We start from the raw sequence: 15,045 nt of genomic DNA, 5'->3' as shown, positions 1-15,045 counted from the left end.
TTCGACCCTGCCAGCTGACGGTGGGTGGATGAATCAGTTCCCGACCTGAGTTAGGATACTGGCAGCAGAGGTTGGAAGAGCTCAAGTTTATTTGAGGGGGGAGGGGTGGTGGGGTTGCAAGTTGAGATGTAGGCCAGGAGTGCATTGGAATAGTCGAGTCTAGAGGGATGGATGAGGAGCAGCAGATGAGCGGAGGCAAGGGTGGAGGTGGGTGATGTTCCGGAAGGAGAAGTAGGCAATCCTAGAAGACAATAGCCAGAATTTTACGTCCTGCGGGCGGGTGCATGCCTGACCTGAACGGGCATTGTGCGAGATGATGTCAGGTGAAGGCCCTTATGTCATCGTGCACTTGTGTGATATTTCGCTCGGCGGGTGCACGCAAAATTTGGAAGAATGCCCGCCAACAATTAATCAGGCAATTAAGCTCATTAACGGCCCAGTTGTAAGCGATTTTTCATGGCCTGTTCAACCTTATGGTTGGCAGGTGGGCCAATCGGCCAGGCAGACTTTACATTTTTGATGAAACCTCATCCAAGGGCAGGATGAAATCTCCGTTAGGATTTAAAATAAAGAGAAATATCTGGGGACTGTTTGTTTTATGAGGTATGCGTTCAGGTGCCTGATTGTGCTGCATGGACATTTTTTGCTGCATTTTTGTGATTTCTTTTATTATTTGGAGGTCTGCAGCTCACTGAGGCATCTGTCTACCTTCAGGGAGCTCAATGGAAGTGCTCACCAACAGCCGCAGTGACATCGACGCCCGCCCTCTTCCTGCCCCCAGTGGGAGTGCTGAGCCTTTCTCAGGGCGTGTGTCATGCTGGCTGGCTGTTAATTAGCCAGCCAGCGTAAGATCACATTCACAGCACAATCTCAGCTGGGGGCAGGTTTTACACCCGCTTCCGGCCGCTCCGACTTCAGGCACACTCTGGGGGTAAAATTTAAGCCCATATATTGCTGGAACTCAGCTCAGTCTCAGATAGGACACCAAGATGGCTAATGCTCTGGTTCAGCCTCAGACAGTTGCCAAGGAGAGGGATGGAGTCAGTGACTAAGGTTTGTAGCAGGGAACAAAGGCAATGGCTTTCATCTTCAGGTGTGACTCAGTTGGTGACAAGCTTGCCTCAGGAGGTTGTGGGCTCAGAGAAGAAAAGACTAGGCTAATACTCCAGTGCTGCACTGTGCAGATGAAATGTTCAGATGAGGCCCTATATACCCTCTCAGGTGGGCATTAAAGTTTCCCTAGTTCTGATGAAAGGTCATCAATCTGAAACATTAAACTGGTTTCTCCCTGTACAGATGCTGCCTGACCTGCTGAGGGGCGAATCCTCCAGTGGCGACATCAGAGCTGCAGGGGCGGCTATCGTCACCAGGTGCACCACGGAGAGGCTGTAAAGGATGGCCCCTCACAGGGAAGCCACTAGGAGGCCTTCTCGATACATCTGGTGGGCTCCGCGCAGAGCAGGGGCTGTCCTGCTGCCCTACCCATTTCTGGGAATGTCCTGTGGCAGCTGTTCTAGAATTGGGTCCTTCTGTCTTGGACTCCAAGCACGGGGCTTGGTTTTTAGGCTGACTATAGACATATTCTGGTATCTGCTTAACACTTGTTTATTAGTACTGCATCTAAACAGGTTACAGAGTAGGCACGTAGCTCCTAGGCATGGTTCCAACTTCTCTCTTGAGAGTCTAACACATTACTGGTGAGTGTCAGTTGTACATCATCAACTATGTCATACATTTGCATATCCCATCTGTTAACCCTTCATACTACAGCAGTGGAAAGATGTCGAGCTTCCCACACAATGTCTTCTACCACCATTTCACGAGCACTGCCACCACCCAGTCCAACTCCAGAGGGATGGTAAAATTCAGCCCAAGTAATTTAAATCCCTGTTAGGTCTGAGAGAAAGATCAAAAATAGAAAGGGATGTGAGATGGATAAGTGCTGTATATCGTGATGTCATCAGGACAGTTGCTAAAATCATTGGCCTATTATTGGCTTTATCCTGACTGTTACTTTATGCTCCATTTCAGTTGGTCACTGGTCCATTTCAATTGGTCAGTCAGTGTGGCTGCTAACATGTCAGTGTGGGATTCTCTACAGTGCACAAGCAAAACAGTAAAAGACCACTGGAATTTAAGAACTTAGTCCACTGTTACATAAGCAATATTTCCAAGTGAAACTAACTAGTTAACTCATATATGAAACTATTTATGTCATGGGCAGCCTTGACATGCTGTATTTATAATACTGGTATGCTTTCAGTTGAAAAATCCTTTTGTCTGAATGAGCATTTTATGGTTCCTGTAACTGAATGAGGTTAGTGTATAGTGATCCCTGGTATCACTTTGTCATTTTAATGCTGTACTTATAGGAAATATGAGCCTTGAAATTACTGTAGCTTTGCAGCTCTCAAATGGAGAATATTTTATTCTACTTGTCCAGTGGAATAACTGAAAATAAAGTCATTGTTTGATATTACTATTGGAGTAATTAGTAGTGAAATACCTTGCACACTCTGCTCCGATTTCTCTCCATGCTCTCTTAACCCATTGCTAACATTTCTACTTAAGCAGAAAACAGAAGACTGTCATACAAATGCTTTAAGTGTTTAACTGATGTCTCCAATAGTAACTCCCTTCAGGCTATGGTTTTCATATCAACTGTTATTCTGCAGCACAAGTGTCACAATGTGTGTTCTTATTAAGAGTTGTAAACACCTTGTTAGGATCTGAAGAGGAGCTTGTGTTCATGTAGCATCTTGTCACAGCCTTTAGGCAGACCAAAATACCTTGAAGCATGGATTACTTTTGAAAAAGAGTCATGGAGCAAGTCTTAAAAAATGTATTCTTGGGGTGTAAGCGTCACTGGCACAGCTAGCATTTTGCCTATCACTCATTGCTCTTGAGCAAGAACAAATTAAAAGAAAACTCACTCAAACCTGTCCACTTGCACGGGGTGAACAAAGAAACAGCCTACGAGGATGTCATCAGAGCTTTTGATTCATATAAGATAAAAGCAAAATACTGCAGATGCTGGAATTCTGAAATAAAAACAGAAAATGCTGGAAAAACTTAAGAGCATCTTTGGACAGAGAAACAGAGTTAATGTTTCGAGTCCGTATGACTCTTCTTTGACTCATACTTCAGTTTTTATAGAAATATGATCATTGGTGCAGTCAAAAGCAGGGTGAAGGGGTTGACTCATTCATCAATGATTTGTACTGCCTAGTCGAGCACTAAAAGACGACCTGATCAGAGATAGGATAGTCACTGGCATTTTACATGAGAATCTCTCTGACTTCTTACAATCCCGGAAAGATTAAAATTTAAGCTGTACAACTGGCCAGCCAGGCCAAAGAGCAGAGGCAGAATAAGGCTTTTGTCAGAGATGAGAAGGACATTTTCCAAAGGCAGTCCGATGAAATTGTTTGTGGGTTGTAAAATGGAAAGAATAGCAAGGCAGCAACCAGGGAACACCTTGGAGAGGCACCAACCACCATTTTCCAATGCCCCACTGTGGCGGAAAGAAGGCCCACAGGCAGGAAGAATGTTCCGCTGAACTGCGCAGTGCCATGGCTGTGGCAAGTTAGGCCATTTTAAAATAGCCTGCCATTTCAGGAAATTTGTGTTTACAAGACAGAAGGAGAAACCTGCTAAACGAACCTCTATTCAAGAAATTCAAGAGTTGGACAACCGGGAAATCATCATTCTAGAAGAAATAAAGGAAAATAAAAAACAGTATTCAACTCCAAGGTCCAGGGGAGATCAAAATTTTCAAAGCCAACTAGAGATGACATTGAAATTCAAAGGTAGAGAAATTTCTGAAACATTGTACATTATGAAGAATTAACAATGCACTTTGATGAGCAGAAAAGCCTGCATAGCTCTGAGCCTGCTTCTAAACATTGGTGAGGTCAACACAGAAACACACAATAATGAACTTAGGAGGAAATTTCCCACACTTTTTACAGGGTTGGGAAAGCTGAAAACCGTCACGTGACACTCAAGACAGACGCTAAGTCCCTTTGTCTGTTCACACCAACGAATGTTCCACACCCAGTTCCGAAAAGAGTCAGGAGTGAGATTGAGGTGATGCTGCAACAAGAAGTCCTTTCTCCTGTCATTAAACCAGCCATGTGGTCCTCTAGGATGGTGCCTCTCCTGAAGCCTAATGGCTCCATTTGAATCTGAATTAATCTAACACACCTCAACAAGGCAGTTGAAAGAGAAATACATCCAATGACATCTGTGGATGAGAACTTGACCAAGCTTGCAAAAAGCACCATCTTCACCAAACTTGATGCCAAGAGCAGGTTTTGGCAATAGCTATTAGACCAGGAGTCCAAACTCTTAAGGACTTTCATTATGCCCTTTGGACAGTACTGTTTAAACTGTCTGCCTTTTGGCATCACGTCAGCCCCTGAAATATTCCAAAAGACCATGTCCAACATACTGCAGAGCATTGATAGTGTTATTTGCCAAATGGATGACATCTTGATCCATGGGTCAGTGAAACAGGAACACAACAACAAGTTAGGCAAGTCTTACTCATGCTGCAAGGGGCTGGCTTGACACTCACTGACAAACGTCAATTTCTAGGCCCACGATAAAGTTCTGAGGGCATATTATACAAGCAACTGGGATTACGGCAAACCCACAGAAAACAAACGCAACAAAGGAATTCCCGCCACCTAGAAATGTAACAGAGCTACAAGGTATATAGGCATGGTCAACCAACTAGGCAAATTTCTGCCTCACTTAGCCCAGATAAATGAAGCTGTCAGACATTTTGTATGATAGGACCAGGCATGGTGCTCGATTGAACATCAGCAGCAGTCTTTCAAACAAATCAAAATGATGCTAACATCCTCAGAGACCCTAGTCGACTACAAACCATGAACATGCCACAATTGTGGCAGCTGATGTATCTGCAATGGGACTGGGAGCAGTGTTACCTGCGTCCAAAGCGATGGCAAATGATGGCCTGTTTACTATGCATCCAGGTCATTAATGGAGACTGAACAGCTATATGCTGTGATTGAAAAGGAAGTCCTCGCAGCGACTTGGGCATGTATGAAATTCTCTGATAATGTACTTGGCCTGCACTTTAAGATTGAGACTGATAGCAAGCTATTAGTAACATTGTTGAACACAAAGGAAAACGCAAAGAGACCACCCAGGATTCAGTGATTCCAACTTCGACTCATGTGATAAGATGCTACAGCAGAGTACATACAGGGGAAATATCAGACTCTAACTGATACATTGTCCAGGCACTTACCCAGTACAGGAAGATAAAAGCTTCATAGTGGAAGTTGAAGCCTTTATATCCTTAACTACTAAATATTTGCTGGCAACTGGCCAGAAATTGAGCGAGCTTTGTGCAGCCCAAAGACAATATGAAGAATGCATCCAGATTTGCATATGCTGCCTGGATGGATGGCCATAGTACATCCAAAGCAACCCTGTTTGAGGAAATATTTCAAACAGCAGCACCACTTCAGCAACATAGACAACCTCCTAGTATGTGATGCAAGAGTGGTACCACATGCTCTCCACCTGGAAATCTTACAGAAGATCCACCAAGGGCATCTTGACGTAACCAAGTGTCGAGCCAGGACAGAGCAGCCTGTATAGTGACAAATATTTCTTATGGTGGTAGACTATTATTCCCATTGCTTGGAGGTGCAAAAGCTACATGACCCAACCTCTGAAGCCGTTATTACCTCCTTGAAGAAAATGTTCTCTACACATGGCATTCCTGACGTTGTCATTTCTCATAAGGGACCACAATTTGCCAATGAGCGCTTTCAACCCTTTGCAAAGTTGTATGGATTTGTAAATGCCATAAGCTCCCCAGAATACCCACAGTTTAATGGAGAGACTAAATGAGAAGTATGCACTGTCAAGGATCTTGTGAAGAAGAATTATGACATTCGGATCGCTCTGCTTAGTTATTGTTCAACACCCTTACAAAGTGGGTTTTCGTTCTGCGAGCTTCTGATGAACCACAAGCTAAAGACCCAACTCCCTTTCCTGACCCACACCTTGTCATGATGGAAAACCATCATCGAGCTAGGAAGAAGGAAGGGGCCTACTGATCAAGTCAAGCTCACCAGAGGCATAGAGCTCAAGACCTTCCAATCCTTGGAAGGGGAGAGAGGGTATGGATCAGAGACCAGAACCGTGCAGGAATGGTAATTGAGAAGCTACAGCAGCCAAGATTATATCTGGTCAAGAGACAGTCCGGCATCATTCGAAGGAACACATCTGCCCTAATCTCAATGGACAGAATTCCATTAACAGCATGGGCAGAGTACCTTGAACCTCAAGAGAGCATCACACCCACAAATGAGGGAAACTAGGAGTGACACCCTCCACGAACTGGCTACAGAGCAACAGGATTCCCACCTACCTCAGAAGGAGCTCCGCACCTATTCAGGAAGATTGCTGAAACCACCAAAGAAACTTTCCCTTTAAGAGAAGAGACTTTGCGGGGAGGTGTAGGGGAATGTGTGTATAATAGTATGGGGATAAAGACTCTGGGGAGATGTAAAGGTTAACTCTAATGATAGCTCATGAGCGTGTGTGCTGGGAGCTTTGTCACATTGATGTCACTCGCTGAAGGAAGACGACTGAGAAGTATCTTAGAGATTAGCTCCAGCTATGCCTTGCTCCTACTTAACCTTTATAAATGGTCAGTATGTAAATAAAGATGTTTTTGACAAAAGACCACTGTCTACAGTAAGAAGCTAACGAACCCCGAGATAAAACCACAGCAACAAAGTTCCGGTGTCATCTGGCCCGACTACCTGGGAATCCGGCTGCCTCTGAACTAAAATTCGACCTTCTGGGCTAATCTTTCCCGGGTCGGGTTTGTGGAGCCAGGAAATTCCCCGGCTCTGCAATCCTGGCTCGGGAGCGAAAACCCAGGCCTTTATGTCCACCTGAGCTGGCCAAAAGTTGTCAACTTCAACAATGCAGAATTGCCTCATTACTGCATTGACAAGTCAGCCTTAGAATATGTTTTCAAGTTCTAGAGAAGGACTAAGACTACTGATCTTTCTACCACTGCAAACAGTTTGATTTCATTTGCTCTGTAAAATTGTTTCAGAATTTTGAACACTTCTTAAATGTCACCTTAACCATAACTTTGTAGCCTGCACAAGATGAGCAACTACTTTCAGTGATTTAGTTACATTGAAAGACAGTTCAGGGGAAATGCTTTTTTTAGTTTGAATATGAATCAAGGATCATGAAGTTTATAATTACTGCAACATGTACTGTTCTGCACTGACTACTCATTTATCTGCTTTATTTGAATAAACTGCCCATTTGTTTATGGTCTAAGTTTCAGCTTAATAAAGTATAGATTCAACCATCTATCAGAAAGAGAAAGGTCACGTAGTGGCTTGTCATATATTCTAGTCGGCCAGGGTACAGGCTCAAGGGTCCTCTGTTTGATTCCTGCATCTCACTATCAATTATCTAGATTTGTAGGCAGATAAAGGAATATTCCAGATTGTGGGTAATGTAAGATCTGCTTATAAGAGTGATTAATGATACTCAATTTGTGTCTAATATTTAGTTTTATAGCCCAAAAAACATAGAATCCATGGATAATGGTTAATTGACTGTGAAAGAAAAAAATTCTCAATTCTCAAAGTTTAAAATAAAAACAAAAATGTTAGTAACATACAGCTGATCGATCACAACTGAAAGACAAAGACAGGTGAATGTTCTTCACATCAGCCTGGAAAATTTAACCCTTCTTAACTTATAGGCATCAACTGACCTGCTGTATGAATTTTTTGAAATCAAATTTCCAATAATCGTATTTTTTTCTTTCTTTTTAGCTCTTAAAAATCTAATTTATCTTTCTAAGCAAGAATGTTTCCTTTGTCCTTTTCATTGAGAAAGGCACAACCTCTAATCCTGAATTGAGACCCCTGCAAATTAGATGAATGGATAAGGTTATGCCTTAAAATTCCCACTGTAGAACTATGTCTTGATGATCTCTTTGACCTTGATGAAGGACCAAGTGTATTACACCTCAGATCAGTCAATAATCTGTAAAATAGTTGTTTAGTTTGAGAAGGGTGATGCAGCAAAGGTCTCCTGAGTGCAGAGGCTGAGATTCACTGGCTGACAGAGACGAATAGCACAGGTTACACAGCAGAGCAAGGACAAAGGGACAAACTGGGAGTATTTGTGAGAGGCAACAGCCCACGGATACTTCTGTTACACACAATCATTGATCTATGGAGAGATTTAATTCTTTGAAGTCACGGATTTGAAGGGTGAAAAAGACAGGAAATCCTCTGTCAAGTCCTTCTGAAAAGGCATACAGAAGATTACAAAGGCCCTGAATTTACGCAGAGAGTTGAAACACTTATGAAGTTTTATGTTTTGTGCCATGCCTCGAACATGCAAGTCAGAAAGCAAAGTCAAATGCTGAGACTGGAAAAGTGTTTTACTTTAATGAACATTTAGACCCTTGTGACAACATCTGGATCCACTATATTAACATATTTTATCAACAGAATCATTACTTTGTATCACTGACTCAAACATAGGGTGGGATTTTTCATCCCCGCCCGCTTCCGGGATCGTCCGGTCCTGCAGAAAGTCAGTGGACTTTTGGCTGGGCTGCCGCATCCCCTGCAGCTGGTCTCGCCATGGCAGGGTCCGAAAATTCCAGCAATAGTATTTATGGTTATTGTTTTGTTTGGAGGTGTATGTGGTTTACTCGCCCCTCTTTTTAGAAGAACATTTTGGTGATGTTAGATGAAGACTTTAAAGGTACCATCAGCACAAACTTATAATAAACTTGAAGGTCAAGGAGATTGTCAAACATTACAATACTGAATGTGAATTACAACGTGAAACAGTACTGAGTTTGTATAAACAAACTTTCATCATCGTGATCAAAAAAATTCAATGGATATTGCATGTTGGACAATGCCTCTTCAATTCATTGCTGGTGATATAACCAATTTAATTTTGCCACATTTTTGATGGAATTGCTGGATACCTAAAACATGGCATTAATATTGATAACACTATTGCTCCATAATTTATGTCACACAAACTGGAAAACTGCATAGAAAGTCACATCCAATACTTAGACCAGGGAATGCAGAAAACTCTTAATTCAAGATCACTTAATTCAAATGAGTGTCATACACAGTGTACGTTTGCCATGTTGATACCAAGGAGAGGAAACTAAAGTTAGGAGGACATAAAATTAAAAATGAGACTAAGAAATAGGAACCGGAGTAGACCATTCGGCCCTTCGAGCCTGCTCCACCATCCAATAAGATCATGGCTGATCTTCTTGTGTTTCAATTTCCACATTCCCATCTAACCCCGATAACCTTTGATTCCCTTGCCTAACAAGAATCTATCTACCTCTGCCTTGAAAATATTTAGTGACCCCGCCTCCACCACCTTCTGAGGCAGAGAATATTTCTCATATGAAGCAGGGAAGACTACGGGATGAGTAATAGAAGTTTTTAGAATTATGAAGGGTTAGGCTGAAAATGGAAAGATTGGCTGACAAATTAGGAACAAAGAGTCATCAGTTTGAAGTTGCCAGTAAGAGAATTTCATTGCACAGAGGTTTGACAGTGCATGAAATGCTCTGCCACAGAGGATTGAGGTGCAGAGTTCAAGAGCGGCTGTGAGTGGGTGATGAGGTGGTGGTGGGAGGGTGCAGAAAACTGACTGTGTCCAATCAGTTGACCAATAAACACACATCTTCACATTATTTTCATTGGCTTCCTTGAAAAATTAAATTGGAAGGATCCTTAACACATGACCTTTGCGATACCTTCAGGCTTTCTGCCCCTGCAGAAGTTGAAAGTTTTTTTTTTGTTCATTCATGGGATGTGAGGGTCGAGGCTAGGCCAGCATTTACTGCCCATCCCTAATGTCCTTGAGAAACTGAGTGGCTTGCTAGGGCATTTAAGAATCAACCATATTGCTGTGGATTGGGAATCAAGTAGGCCAGACCGGGTAAGGTTGGCAGACATTAGTGAACTAGGTGAGTTTTTACAACTATCGTCAATGGTTTCATGGTCATCATTAGGCTTTTAAGTCCAGGCTTTTTTATTGAGCATTACCCTGAGTCTCTGGATAATTAGTTCAGTGACAATATCACTACACCACCTAGCTGACCACATTCAACCCAGTGTATCTTTACTACAATCTTGCTGCATACCCTGGGCTTTAACAAATGTTAGGTATTGGAGCTGATCACAGTAAACTAATATATGATAGTGATACAGAGACATTAGGGGACATGCCAAAGGAGAAGAAACAGAGGCCAAGAGATACTTACAGGCAGAATGATAAAATTTATTCCATGCAATTAATTAACAAATCAGTTAGGACCACTTGAACATGAGTCACCAGCAGGAGGAAAAATTCAAACAGTTGTGATATTCCCCCTTATTGCCATTAGTGCCAGCTGTAACCATAGTAATTCACAACTATTAACTGTCCTGTTCAAAAGTACTTTGCTTGAAAAAAAGAAAAGCCACTTTACTAGAACACAAAATAGCATCAGTTGGAGAATGTGCATTGCTTTCCCATGCAACAATTTTATCATATGAGCAGCATTAACCATGCCTTTGTTCCCTTTTAACTTGACTATTTAAAAAATACTCTTAACGGCTACCCATGTTCTACCATATGTAAACTTGAGGTCATCCAAAATCTGCTGCCTGTGCCCTAGTTCACACTAATTCACCTGTTCACCTATCACTCCTGTGCTCACTGACCTACATTGGTTCCTGGTTAAGCAGCTCCTTGATTTTAAAATAATGATCCTGGTTTTCAAATTGCTCCAGGGTCCGAACTCTCTCTATCTCTGTAATCTCCTCCAGACCAACAAAACTCCATAATATCTGTGCTCCTCTAATTCTCGCCTCTTCAGCACCCTCATTTTAATGGCCCCAATATTGGTGGTCACACCTTCTGTTGCCTAGGCCATGAATCTCTCAACATATCATCCTCTTCCCTCCTTTAGGATGTTCCTTAAAGTCTCCTTCTTTGACCAAACTTTTGGTCTTCTCCATAATATCTCTTTATCTGGCCCCATATCAAATTTTGCTTTACAACACTCCTGTAAAATACCATGGGAAGCTTTGTTATGTTAAAGGCTCTATATAAATACTAGTTGTTGTTATTATGACTTGCTTTAGTATCCTATCTTGTATCAATTAGCTTAACAGGGACCATGGGCCTGTGTGACTCACATTATACTACATATGTACCTTTCCTCACTGAACCAGTCATGGAGTTAGATATTGGGCTGGACTTTGCCCAGGAGGGCGGGTGGGGAGGGGGATTGGTTGATGATGAACTTTCAGCATTTGTCGTCATTACCCCTCTAAAGCTGATCATAATTTCAGGGTGCTATGTATGCGCAGATTAGGGCAGAAATCCTGAACTTGCTTTCCGTCACTTAGGGTTGTGGCTACCCCCAGAGCCAGCCATCACTAAAATCGGTGGGAATTTCAACTTTCCCACTCCAACATCACCATTTAAAACCTCTTAAAAAGTTATACCTTGTTCAATCAAGCGTAAGTGTTTTTTTAACAGTGATGTGACTAATAAAATTTGATGAACAACAGAACTAGCCTTGAAAAAAATTATTTTATAATCGTGGAGAGCTGTTAAATGATTAATTAGTAGATTTTTTAAATTAAATTAAACTTTCTAAATAGTCTTCTTTCAGTTTCCTCAGATTATTTTATCCTCTACCTTCACCCCATGCGTATGTCCCAGTCTTTTATTTGCTGTGTATAAACATTTTTTTCAATGTATTTTATTTTATTGCATTTTGTAATCTATCTTTGTGTCTGTGAAAATCCTTTAATGTGATTGGCTGCTTGGACAGCCTGATGACATCACTGCTGCTCCAGTAAAGAATGCTGCAACCAGCTGCATTGTCACTGCAGATAGAGGTGAAATTCTCACACTGACCATAAACTCCAGGCCAAGTATGCAGTAATTTAGTTAATATTAATTTCTTTTGGACAAGACATTAAACCAAGTGTACAAACAAGGGTGTAGGGGTTTTGTTAATGCACTATCCAGAAACCTGAACTAATAATACTGAGATTAGGTCAAACTCCAACATAGAAGTTTGAGAATTTATGCTCAGTTAAAAACATCCGGAAATAATAAAAGATTGGTATCAATTTAAAAAAAAGTGAACATGGAGTTTGCAGATTATCAGAAAAGCCCAACTAGATTTTTTACATCTTTTAGTTAAGACATCCTTTCTCAGTCCCACCTACATGCAACTCTAAAGATCGAAAAAATACTAGGTCAGTCAATTCAAGGAGATGTGAGCTGTTGCTGTTTCAGGATTAAATATTATACAACAATATTTCAGAATTAATACCTCATTACGCTAAATTTGCATTGTGCTGTGTTTCGTCTTGGGTTCTGGTCTAGATGCGGTTTCTCTAGGGTTTACTTGTTACCCTAAGAATGTCACTATAGATTGTAATTCGTAAAAACCATTCTTGTTTATTTATAGATATATCTCGGTACCTGACATGAGGTTGTACTTCTACTTCCCATCAGATCTCAGTCTCTTAAACATATGACATTGCATCGTATTACATCATTAGTTCCATCATTATCAGGTGTTCTTGATGTTAACCCTTTATATGCTGTGGATTGGTCTGTTTTAAATCAGTGATCAAACTTGTGATGTATCATTGTGCAAAGCTCATAAGGTATCACAACAACCACTTTAATATTGTTCTTTATCTGCTGGCTCCTCTAGCTGATGTCTATTTTAATATAGACCTGTCAGTCCTTTTTTAGGAGGCTAGGAAATACACTGCACAGTTTGATGGTGATATCATGAGGCTTTATCATGATTATTACTTTGTAGAGCGAATATGAGGAAAGTTGAACAGCACATTGCACCCAGTTTGCAGAATGACCAGCTTAATGCAGCTATTAAAAATGTAAATGTGGGAGATTGGTTCATAGTCTGCAATATAAAAGCACATAGGGTAAGGAGATGAAAACTCTGCTATGATAAATTCAGTTAAAAATATGGCTTGGGTACAAAGAAAATTCTGTATTGCACTCTCGGTGACTTTTTCATTAAAATTATTGATACAAACTGCTAAATAAAGCAAGCTGATAATCTTTTCTTGAACAGTTTGCAATCGTCATATTTTTACTTTCAATGAAATTAATTTTGAGATGTTTTGAACAAAAAAATACAGAGCTGCAATAGGAATAAGATATTGATTAAAGGTGCAGCATCTTCACAAAACTATTTTGTCAGGAAAAACTACTTGTCAAATAAATAAAAACACTACTTACCAGGGATGAGTAAAGCTGCAGTTGAAGAGTAGGTAGATTGATCAGCAGATAGCTAGATAAGGCAAATAACCCAATCATATTATTTAGCTCTCTATTTCTGTCCAGTCCAAATTTCCTCTGCACTGCCCCTCAACAATTCTTTAATGTCACACACAAAAGCGGAATATCTACATCTTCTGTAGGGATTAAAGCAATAACTCGGCATATACAGAATAAGCAGTTCATCACTGAGCAACTACTTCATCATTGGAAACGCTGCTGTAGATAATTGTAGAGCTACCAGAGGCTCCACATGCATGTGTGTGTGCCTGTGTGTGTGTGTTTGGGTGTGTTAGTTGGTTCAGATGGTAGCACTCTCACTTCTGAGTCAGAAGGTTGTGGATTTAAGTTATGCTTCAAAGACTAAAGCACATAAATCAAGGCTTCGACGACATTGGAGTACTGAGTGAAAGGCCTTTTGGATGAGCTGATAAACCAAGGCCCTGTCTACTCTCTCACGTGGACATAAAAGAATCGAGTGAATGATTTCAAAGAAGAGCAGGGTCGCCATTCAGAATGCCTTGGTCAATGATTATCTTTCAAACAACATCACTAAACAAACAGATAATCTGGTTGTTATCACATTGTTGTTTGTGGGTACTTGCTGTGCATATTGGCTTCTGTATTTCCTACATTCCAACAGCAGCAAAACTTCAAAAACACTTCATATGATGTCCTGAGGCCATGAAAGGCACTATATAGCTGTACGTGTTTCATTCTTTCTGTTTTTCATGCTGTCCTAAAATTCTGTAAGACAGCATCTTCTAAACCTATGCCCTCTACCACTTAGACAAACAAGGGCAGAAGAAACATGGGCTGGGATTTTCCATGCCTGCTGGCGTTGGGCGCGTTTGGTGGCGTGAGCGGACAATATGACGCGTTCGGTTTCACGTCAGGTTGAAACCAGTTTGCAATCGTCCGCTCAGCCCACCAGGTACTGCAGGGCTAGGGCTTGCTTGGCGAAGGGGGAGAAATGGCCTCAGGCAAGGGAAGAAGCTGCAAGACAAGGGCTGTACTGGGGAAGGAGAGTAACCCAGGGTATGTGTGGGGGGCACAAGTTGTTCTGTGCAAGTGGCCTCAAGATGGTGAAGGCTGAGGAGGCAGTCTCCAGAGGAGATGAGGCCACATGGAGATGTGAGGGTGTGTGTGAGAGAGTGAGTGAAGTCATGGAGCTGGCAGTGAGTGAGATGCCAGTGAATGTGAGATGGGCTTGAGTGTGTGAGTTTAGAGTGATGAGATGGTTGCCATACCCAAGCTGCATGTATGAGATCATTCACCCGCTGACTGCATTGGATGGCCAACCTCTTCTGTGCAACATTGGCACTGATCACCACTGCCAACGCCTACCAAGACCAAGTGGTAATATTGCGGCCCCTCCTGCTGCCAGAGTGGAGACAGAGGACATCACAGCGGGCGTCCATGGTGTCCAAAAGGTGCTCGAGGGCTGCAGCCTTCTTGTCTTTCGGAGCCATGTCTTCTTTGCTGCAGTCCTGGGCTGGAAGCACTGAGCACGGCCGTACTTTAAGTGTGGTGCCTAGCATGGTGAAGTGGCTAGGTGACGATGTGGCAGGTGAATCAGAGCCTGCCTGCCAGCGAAATGGCGTGTATCCTGGGAATGCATAATTAATGCAGTGGGTTTGGGATGAT

This window comes from Cetorhinus maximus, chromosome 5, assembly GCF_964194155.1.
Source record: "Cetorhinus maximus chromosome 5, sCetMax3.hap1.1, whole genome shotgun sequence".
NCBI lineage: Eukaryota > Metazoa > Chordata > Chondrichthyes > Lamniformes > Cetorhinidae > Cetorhinus > Cetorhinus maximus.
This window is presented reverse-complemented; position numbering follows the sequence as displayed.